This window comes from Manis javanica, chromosome 2 (assembly GCF_040802235.1).
Source record: "Manis javanica isolate MJ-LG chromosome 2, MJ_LKY, whole genome shotgun sequence".
NCBI classification, from domain to species: Eukaryota; Metazoa; Chordata; class Mammalia; order Pholidota; family Manidae; genus Manis; species Manis javanica.
In genome coordinates this window covers 150,720,188-150,727,976 of record NC_133157.1, presented here as the reverse complement: position 1 = coordinate 150,727,976, position 7,789 = coordinate 150,720,188, and the positions used below count along the sequence as shown (strand labels likewise).

At 37.0% G+C, this 7,789-nt stretch overlaps 1 long non-coding RNA gene across 1 annotated transcript in view; it reads right to left on the bottom strand.

Moving 5' to 3' along the window:
- Positions 1 to 3,026: 3,026 nt before the first annotated feature.
- Positions 3,027 to 7,789, bottom strand: part of LOC140845321 (uncharacterized) — a 41,419-nt gene continuing 36,656 nt past the window's right edge. Inside the window, exon 5 of the long non-coding RNA XR_012124094.1 lies at positions 3,027 to 3,303. This is a non-coding gene — a long non-coding RNA (uncharacterized lncRNA). The remainder of the gene's footprint in view (positions 3,304 to 7,789) is intronic.

Genomic DNA, 7,789 nt, shown 5'->3' with positions numbered 1-7,789 from the left:
AAAATAAATGAAATGACTCTCTGCTTAGTCTCTCTCTTCTTCTATCACCTCCCTTTTCTTTCCTTCTCAGTTAATTCATCAAAAACTCTTTGGTGGGGCAGAACAAAGAGGATGACTTCTGGAAAGGGAGGCAGCTGGGGTGGAGCCTACTGGAATGAGGACATCCACAGCCTCCCCACTGCCAACACTCCCCACCAAAGTGTGCATTTTTCACAACTGATAAACCACCACTGACACAACAATATCACCCAAAGTCCACAGTATATGTTGCAGTTCAATCTTGGTGTACATTATATAGGTTTGGATACATGTATAATGACATGAAACCATGGTATCATAAAAGCATTTTCACTGAAGTAAAAATCCTCTGTGCTCTATTCATCCCTCTAACTCCCCTCTAACTCCTGGAAATCAGATTCTTTTACAGTCTCCACAGTTTTGCCCTTTCCAGAATATCATATAATTGGAATTATACAGTATGTAGCCTTTTGGCCTCTTTTACATAGTAGTATGCATTTAAGTTTTCCCCATGTCCTCTTGTGGCTTGATAGCTCATTTCTTTCTAAGGCTGAATACTATTCCATTGCTTGGATGTACCACAGTTTGTTCAAACATTCACCTACTGAAGGACATCTTTGTGCTTCCAAGTTTTAGCAAGGATGAATAACAGTGCTATAAACAACCATGTGCAGGTTTTGGTATACACATACATTTTCAATTCATTTGGTTAAACACCAAGGAGAATGATTCCTGAATCATATGGTAAGAACATGCTCAGTTTTCTAAGAAACTGTCAAGCTGCCTTCTAAAGCAGCTATACCATTTTGCATTTCTACCAGCAATGAATGAGAGTTCCTACTGCTCTACATCCTTACCACTATTGATTGTTGTCAGTGTTCCCAATTTTGGCCATTCTAATAGGTGTGTGGTAGTGTCCCATTGTTTTAATTTGAAATTCCCTGTTGACACATGATGTTGAACATCTTTCCACATGCTCTTTTGCCATCTGTATATTTTCTTTGGTGAGATGACCATTAGAGTCTTTGGTCTATTTCATTGGATTATTTGTTTTCTTGTTGAATTTTACAAATTCATGTATTTTAGATAATAGCCCATTATTAGGTGTGTCTGCAAATATTTTTTGCCAGTCTGTGTTTGTCTTCCCATTCTCTTGATATTGTCTTTTTCAAAGCCGAAGTTCTTACTTTAAATTAAATACAGCTTATCAATCATTTTTTTCATGGACCATGCCTTTGATATATCTAAAAAGTTATTGCCACACTCAAGGTCATTGAGATTTTCTCCTCCATTATCATCTAGGAGTTGTATAGTTTTGCATTTTAGATTTAGGTCTGTGATCTATTTTGAGTTAATTTTTTGTGAAGAGTGTAAATTCTTTGTCTAGATTAACTTCTTTGTGTACGGATATCCAGTGGTTCCAGTATCATTTGTTGAAAAGACTATGCTCCATTGTATTGCCTTTGTTTTTCTGTCAAAGATCAGTTGACTATTTTTATATGAGTCTCCTTCTGAGCTCTCTATGGTTTCATTGGTCTATTTGTTTATTCACCAATACTATACTGTATTGACTACTGTAGCTTTAGAGTAAGTCTTGAAGTCAAGTAGGGTCAGTACTCCAACTTTGTAACTGTCTTTCAGTATTGATTGACTATTCTGGGTCTTTGTCTCTCCATGTAAACTTGAAAATCAGTTTTTTGATAACCAGAAAAAATGTATTAGGATTTTAATTGGAAATGAACCTATAGATCAATATTTTGTCAATCTTGATAAATATTTTAGTGACTTTTCACTTTTCTTCTTATCAAAACTGTTATGAGTTAATATGTTCTACCTTTGCAATGAGGAAACAACATTTCAAAAATACCATTGGTGTCCTTTTATGTGTCCTATTGTGTCCCACAAGCAGTTTACCTCTTTTTGTCATCTGTGGCTTAAATATGTGTACCTATGACACAAAGAAGGTAAGGAGCTGAGAGTTCTTTCTCTATATGGCAACAACTATCAGCATTTGGAAAAGGCCTTTCTTCTAATGAGGTAGGAGCTGTGGTTTCAAACGTGGGCTTCTGGAGTCAGGTAATAGCCATTTCCAAGTCCCAGTGCTGCCTGCCTTACACTCATTATGTGACTGTGAGTGAGTGATTTAACCTCTCCAACTTCTGGTTCCATACATATGAGGTGAGGATGATACAAAACCTTCTTTTTCATTGTTAGGAAAAGTGAATGAGATGCTATACTTGGTGTGGTGCTGGTGCATGACAGCAGTCAATAAGCTGGATTTTTATTTATTTTTTGTGCATCTCCCTAAGATGAAATACTCCATGTATTTATGTAATTCAAGTTGTATAAATGTATCAAAATCCACATACTGAATCAAATACATGGAATAAATAATTACAAAAGGATTATTTACTTAATTAAAACAGATCCACAGCAAGACCTTCTTAAATTGTTAGCCACTCTAGTACATTTATTTGTAAGTAATTCCCAAAAGACTTTTAATTGTAATATTAGTAATTTTAATAGTAATTATTAATTAATAAAATTAATAAGCAACTCCCAAAAGGCTTTTAATGAACACACAAATATACATAAAAAGAGAACCAAGTGATTAGGATTTATATACACAAAGAATATACACATCACATTCACGTACTGTCAGTTATTCCTAATAATGCTAAAGCCATTGAATATTTTATTATCTGTATCAGTGAGTATATTCTAGATTATAATCAGGTGGAGAACAGGTAAAGGCTAAATTTACCTTGCCTTCTTCCTATCCTTTTATTTGTATATACTACAAAAATTTAATGTCAACAAGCTGACCTGATATTTTCCAAAGTTTCCAAAACTAATGCTGTTATGCAAGTATGCAATACAGAGGAAAAAAGTACATCTTTTTGTCTGGTATCTGCTTCTCTCTGGAGGTGACTGTAAGTGTCAGGGCACCATGATGCTCTCCTTCCTGGCGCTCAAGGGCAAGAACAACAGAAAGTGTTTCACCTGGTTACTGTGTGATTGTGAGTAAAGTGAAAAGTGGTTCTGAGAAATGAACCCTTAATCTAAAAAAAAAATTCTAATACTATTATAGTTTTGCCATTATGAGAGAAAGAAGAGGCTTTCTGACAAAAAATTCAGATGAATGTATGTTTTCCCTGGTCTTCTAGCAGCAGAGAAAAAGAGAGGAATGTCCGCCATGTCTCAGCTGTTCGCCTCCAAACTCTGTGTGAGTTGTCATTGCCACACAGGGAGAGGCATCCTCCCTCTCTAGGTCCCAGACATGTTCTGGAGAAAACAAAACAGTGACGGGGAATTTAAAGGGCAGCAGAAAGAATAAAAGACATAAAAGGTCAGTTGATCCTAGCAGTCTGGCAGCCAGAGCCTGCAGGACCCTCTGAGTTAGGAGACTGGAGGCAGTTACAGCACAGATACAAAGCCATGGGGCCAGGGCAGCTGGAAATGACTGGCAGTAATTTAGCTCAACAGGAAGCCCACACAGGTAAACCTCTGTCCTCCACACTGACAGAATTAAGACAGGAGTACCGCCTTTCTGAATAAGCCCACCCGCCATCTCAGAGAGACCTAGGTTTCATCTTACCTAGGCTACAAGCATTCTCCAAGCATTCTCCAGAGGACACGTCAGCAAGCCACAAGCCTGCTAAAAAGCCTGGCCATAAAAAGCCTCTTGGCCTTTTAGAGACCCCTTTTTTTTCTTTGTTCTGCTGGCCAGAATAGAGAAGTCCCTCTCAGGGTTAGCAATAAACCTGCTTGGACTGCTGAGTTTGCATCCCCTCTTTTCCTTTCATCAATCCTTTCTTTTTTCTTTCACATACAGTGTCTTGACTGTTGATCAAATTATTCTTTAGGTAGAAACTGTCACATGAAGACTGTTGATTACATTGGGGTTCTTTGAAAAAAGAATAATTTCCTGAAGAACCTCCTCTTTCAGGCAGTACAAATATCTTCAAGATCCACAGACACGTTATACTCACTAAAATAAAACGACAGTTGCTACTATCTGGGCCCCTATGGGCTAAATTAATGAATGGGACACACACACACTCTCACAATAGGGTTTCATTTTTCTGTAGGCTAGAAGTTCAATTCATGGAATACAATTTATTTGTATATATTTTCTTAGAGACCAGTTCTACTTTTATAGCCCATGTTTTCTGGATGTTTTTGAGCTTTAACCCCATCTTCAAACCCATCCCTACTCTACTTTGGATTGCTGATGAGAGGTGAAAAAATTTACTGATTCTAGGTAAATTCATATTGTGTCTATTTCTCCATGCACTTACATGTGAGACTAGTTGGTTATGCATAAAGTATGCCTATACTCTTAGTAAGTTAATAAACAAATATAGATACCTGGAGACTTAAGGATGTTAAAGTGTTGTTAAATCCACTAGAAAATAACCTTAAAGTAGATGCTATTAATGTCCCATTTTATATTGCATTTGTTTGACTTTCAAAATTATTTTGAATTTGTGGCAAATTGTTGCTTCTGTCATTGTTCTTGTAAGTCCACAAGGGAGACAAAAGAAAAAGAGAAGGAAACAGGGAAAGTTAGGAACATGTTTATAACAATGCTTTATTTAGGTAAAGATAATGTATACTGCTAACTATCATGTACTTGGTTGTAAGATTTATTTTCAAAATGTCTGTTAGACTTTCATGTATGATACTGGTATTAGAAACACTAAAAATATATTTTTTATTTCCTTAATTTTTTAGATTTTAGGGAAAATCTAATTTATTTACTCTCTTTATTGTTGAAAAAGTGTGAATGAGTAATCTAAATATTCAATAGTAAAATTGCAGAAGACATAATTAAAATCAATCTAAATATCTAAGGTACCTACAGTATCTGCGGTAGCTCCTACTAGCCTAGAACACAGGACTATTCTTAGCCTGACCCCTAGTGTTAACAGCAAATAAGTGTGGAATCTGACAATATTAGACCAAGAAAAATTATTTTAAAAGAAATGCATAACAATAATACTACATTATAAAATAATTCATCCTTCATGAGTAAGTACTGAGCACAGAAGCTTCAATCCAGAAGGAACTCAGATTAACACCTTCATTAACAGAAGGGAAACCAACCTGATTGTTTTTAGGATCACAGAATTAGTTTGGATTCATTTACAGAACTGCATTTCAGTCTCGGCATCCATGCCACTGGCTGCCGTAATCCATGTACAACTGTGGGAAGACAATCTTTGGCTTTTAATTCCTGCCATCCCTATTCCCTGAGCACCCCATGGCTGAGGCGTGGGTACACACCTTTCCTGCTCTGAAGTTGGGAAGCAAGTTCAAGTTACTCAAAGGGCACAGCAGAAAGGTCCAAAGAATTTGTTCCTTGATCTGGTTGAGTTTAGAATTGTCTGATTTTCCTCCTATCAACTGTGACAGTCTTAGTGTTTATCCACCCATTGGCAAAGCATTTCTAAATAGAGCTCCTTATAATTCAACCAACTCTGGTGTTTCCCTCTTGTCTCTGGTAAGAGGAAATCTCTTCTTTTGGTGGAAGCCCTTTGAAGTTTTAAAGGGAGTGTCTCAACAAATGAAGTTATCCGCAGGGAGTTACTTCTATCCATGACTTCAGGTGATATGTTTTTCACAGGTAACTTAGAAGAAATTGTGAGATTCTTACTTCTTTTCTTGAAGATTTAGAGCATTGAGCTTCTCTGAGCTCCTTTGCCCTCACATACTAATCTTTAGTTTTAATATCCTAAATCTGCATTATTTATTTTTTTGTATTGATGAATTTTCTACTTTTTTTGATCCTGAACTTGGTGACTTTGTAAATTTTCCATATAGTGATTGTTTATCAGCAGATCTTGGATAATTCCACTTTATTTTCTATTACCAAACTAGTACATATATTTGCTTCCTAAACCAGAAAATATTCCCCAGGGTACTCAAAAATACAATTTTTATCACCTTCACCTGTTTCACCCATCCTCACCTGCCTCCGCTATAGTAACCACCAGTCTGTTCTTTGTGTTTGAGTCTGTTTCAGTTTTGTTTGTTCATTTGTTTTTCAGATTCCACACAAGAATGAAACATACAGTATTTGTCTTTGACTTACTTCACTTAGCATTTGTGAAGATACTTTTGACTAGATGTAACCTAAAATCAACCTACTAAATTGATTTCTCAACCGAAGTCTGAGTAACTGATGTTCCAATTACCACTCAATTTCTTTCCTTGGGAATATATATAATCTGATTAAAGAAAGTCATGCTTAGAGGTAGCCTAATTATTATTGGTCTTAAAATGACATAATTCTCATTCTCAACTGTTTGCTCCTTTGTCTCTTAGTGTATTGATGGAAACATTTGAATTAAAAAGTGCTTTTAGAGATGTTAACAAAATAAGCTCAAAATAAAGCTTTGCAAAATTTCTGTTGGAGCAATAGCCCATGCTGCATGCAGTTACACATTTGAATTTTTGCTATATTCAGAGGTTTGTCAGGGTTAAAGAAGCAACATACATGACAAAGACAATTTTTGAGTAAATACTAATTCTCACATTGTAAACTATGGTAATTCAGCCCTTTCCACGCTGCTGTCCCTGAATCAGTTTAACTGCCATCTCTTTCCCCTAACCCTCCAGGGCTCCTTGACCTCTCTCTGTCTCCCAAATATGGGGCCCAGAAACCTAACCGTTCCATGAGCTGATCCAATAGTGTTTTGATTGATATCCTTTACTTCTAAATACTGGTTTCTGTTCCCTGCATCCAAAAGCTCTAACTAACCAGGTTAGGAACATTATAGGTAACAAGCAAAAGCTGTTACATAAGGCAAAAAATGGCAGACAGCAGCCACTGTCCCTATCCATAAACCTAGAGAGGAATGTAAAGCTCCATGGAATGAAAAGGCTAGATTAGTTACATTACCACCTGTACTTATCCAAAATCAATTCCGGTTGATAGTAAGACGTTGGGACACTCTATTATTTCTGCCATGAAGAATAAGAGATGTTCTAGACCCAGGATGACAAAGGTCAAGCTGACGCATGCTCTGAGGCAAACATGGTCATCATAAGAAGCAGTAGAACTGGCACAATAAACTCATTTTGATTCACAGTATTGCCATGGTCAACTGAACATGAGTTTCCTGGAAGAAAACAAACAATAGCAATAAAAATTCAGGTCTAGGGAACACATGCCTGTTTTGAGCCTCCATAATGAGTACCTTCGGTCCTCTCTCATTTCCCAGACCTAAAATAGCTCACAGATAAGAGCTTCTTCAATAAAGGGAAGCAAGGTGGAATCCAAAATGAGCCTTGCCATGTACCCATTATGTATACCCTGTGAAATTTTTCCTAACCATAATCAAAGGGTCTTGAAGTTACTTAGAAGGGTAATTCTCTGATGGAATGGAAATACCAAATCTTTCAAGGACTGTCAGGCATTGTCTCTGAGCTAATTCCTGGGAACTCAAAACACTGCTGCATACTCCCCATCCTATTTGGGGCCTATGAGCCCCAGGAGAACAATGGCATTTTCTCATTAGCCTCCTGGCAAAACAACACCTTCAGTTCAAATTCAAGGGTATTTTAACAGTTCCTGTGTATATGGTTTAAATAGACATCTTTAGAAGCAGGCAGCATTCCTACATCGATGCCTCTGCTCACTGATCAAGACCAGTAGTTACACAGGGCAAGTGGAAGTCGCTAGAACCTGCTCTTCCTACCGAGCAGCACACCATGGATCCAGTACCCTAACTTGTTAGGAGAAATAACAAGGACTGGGGTGCCA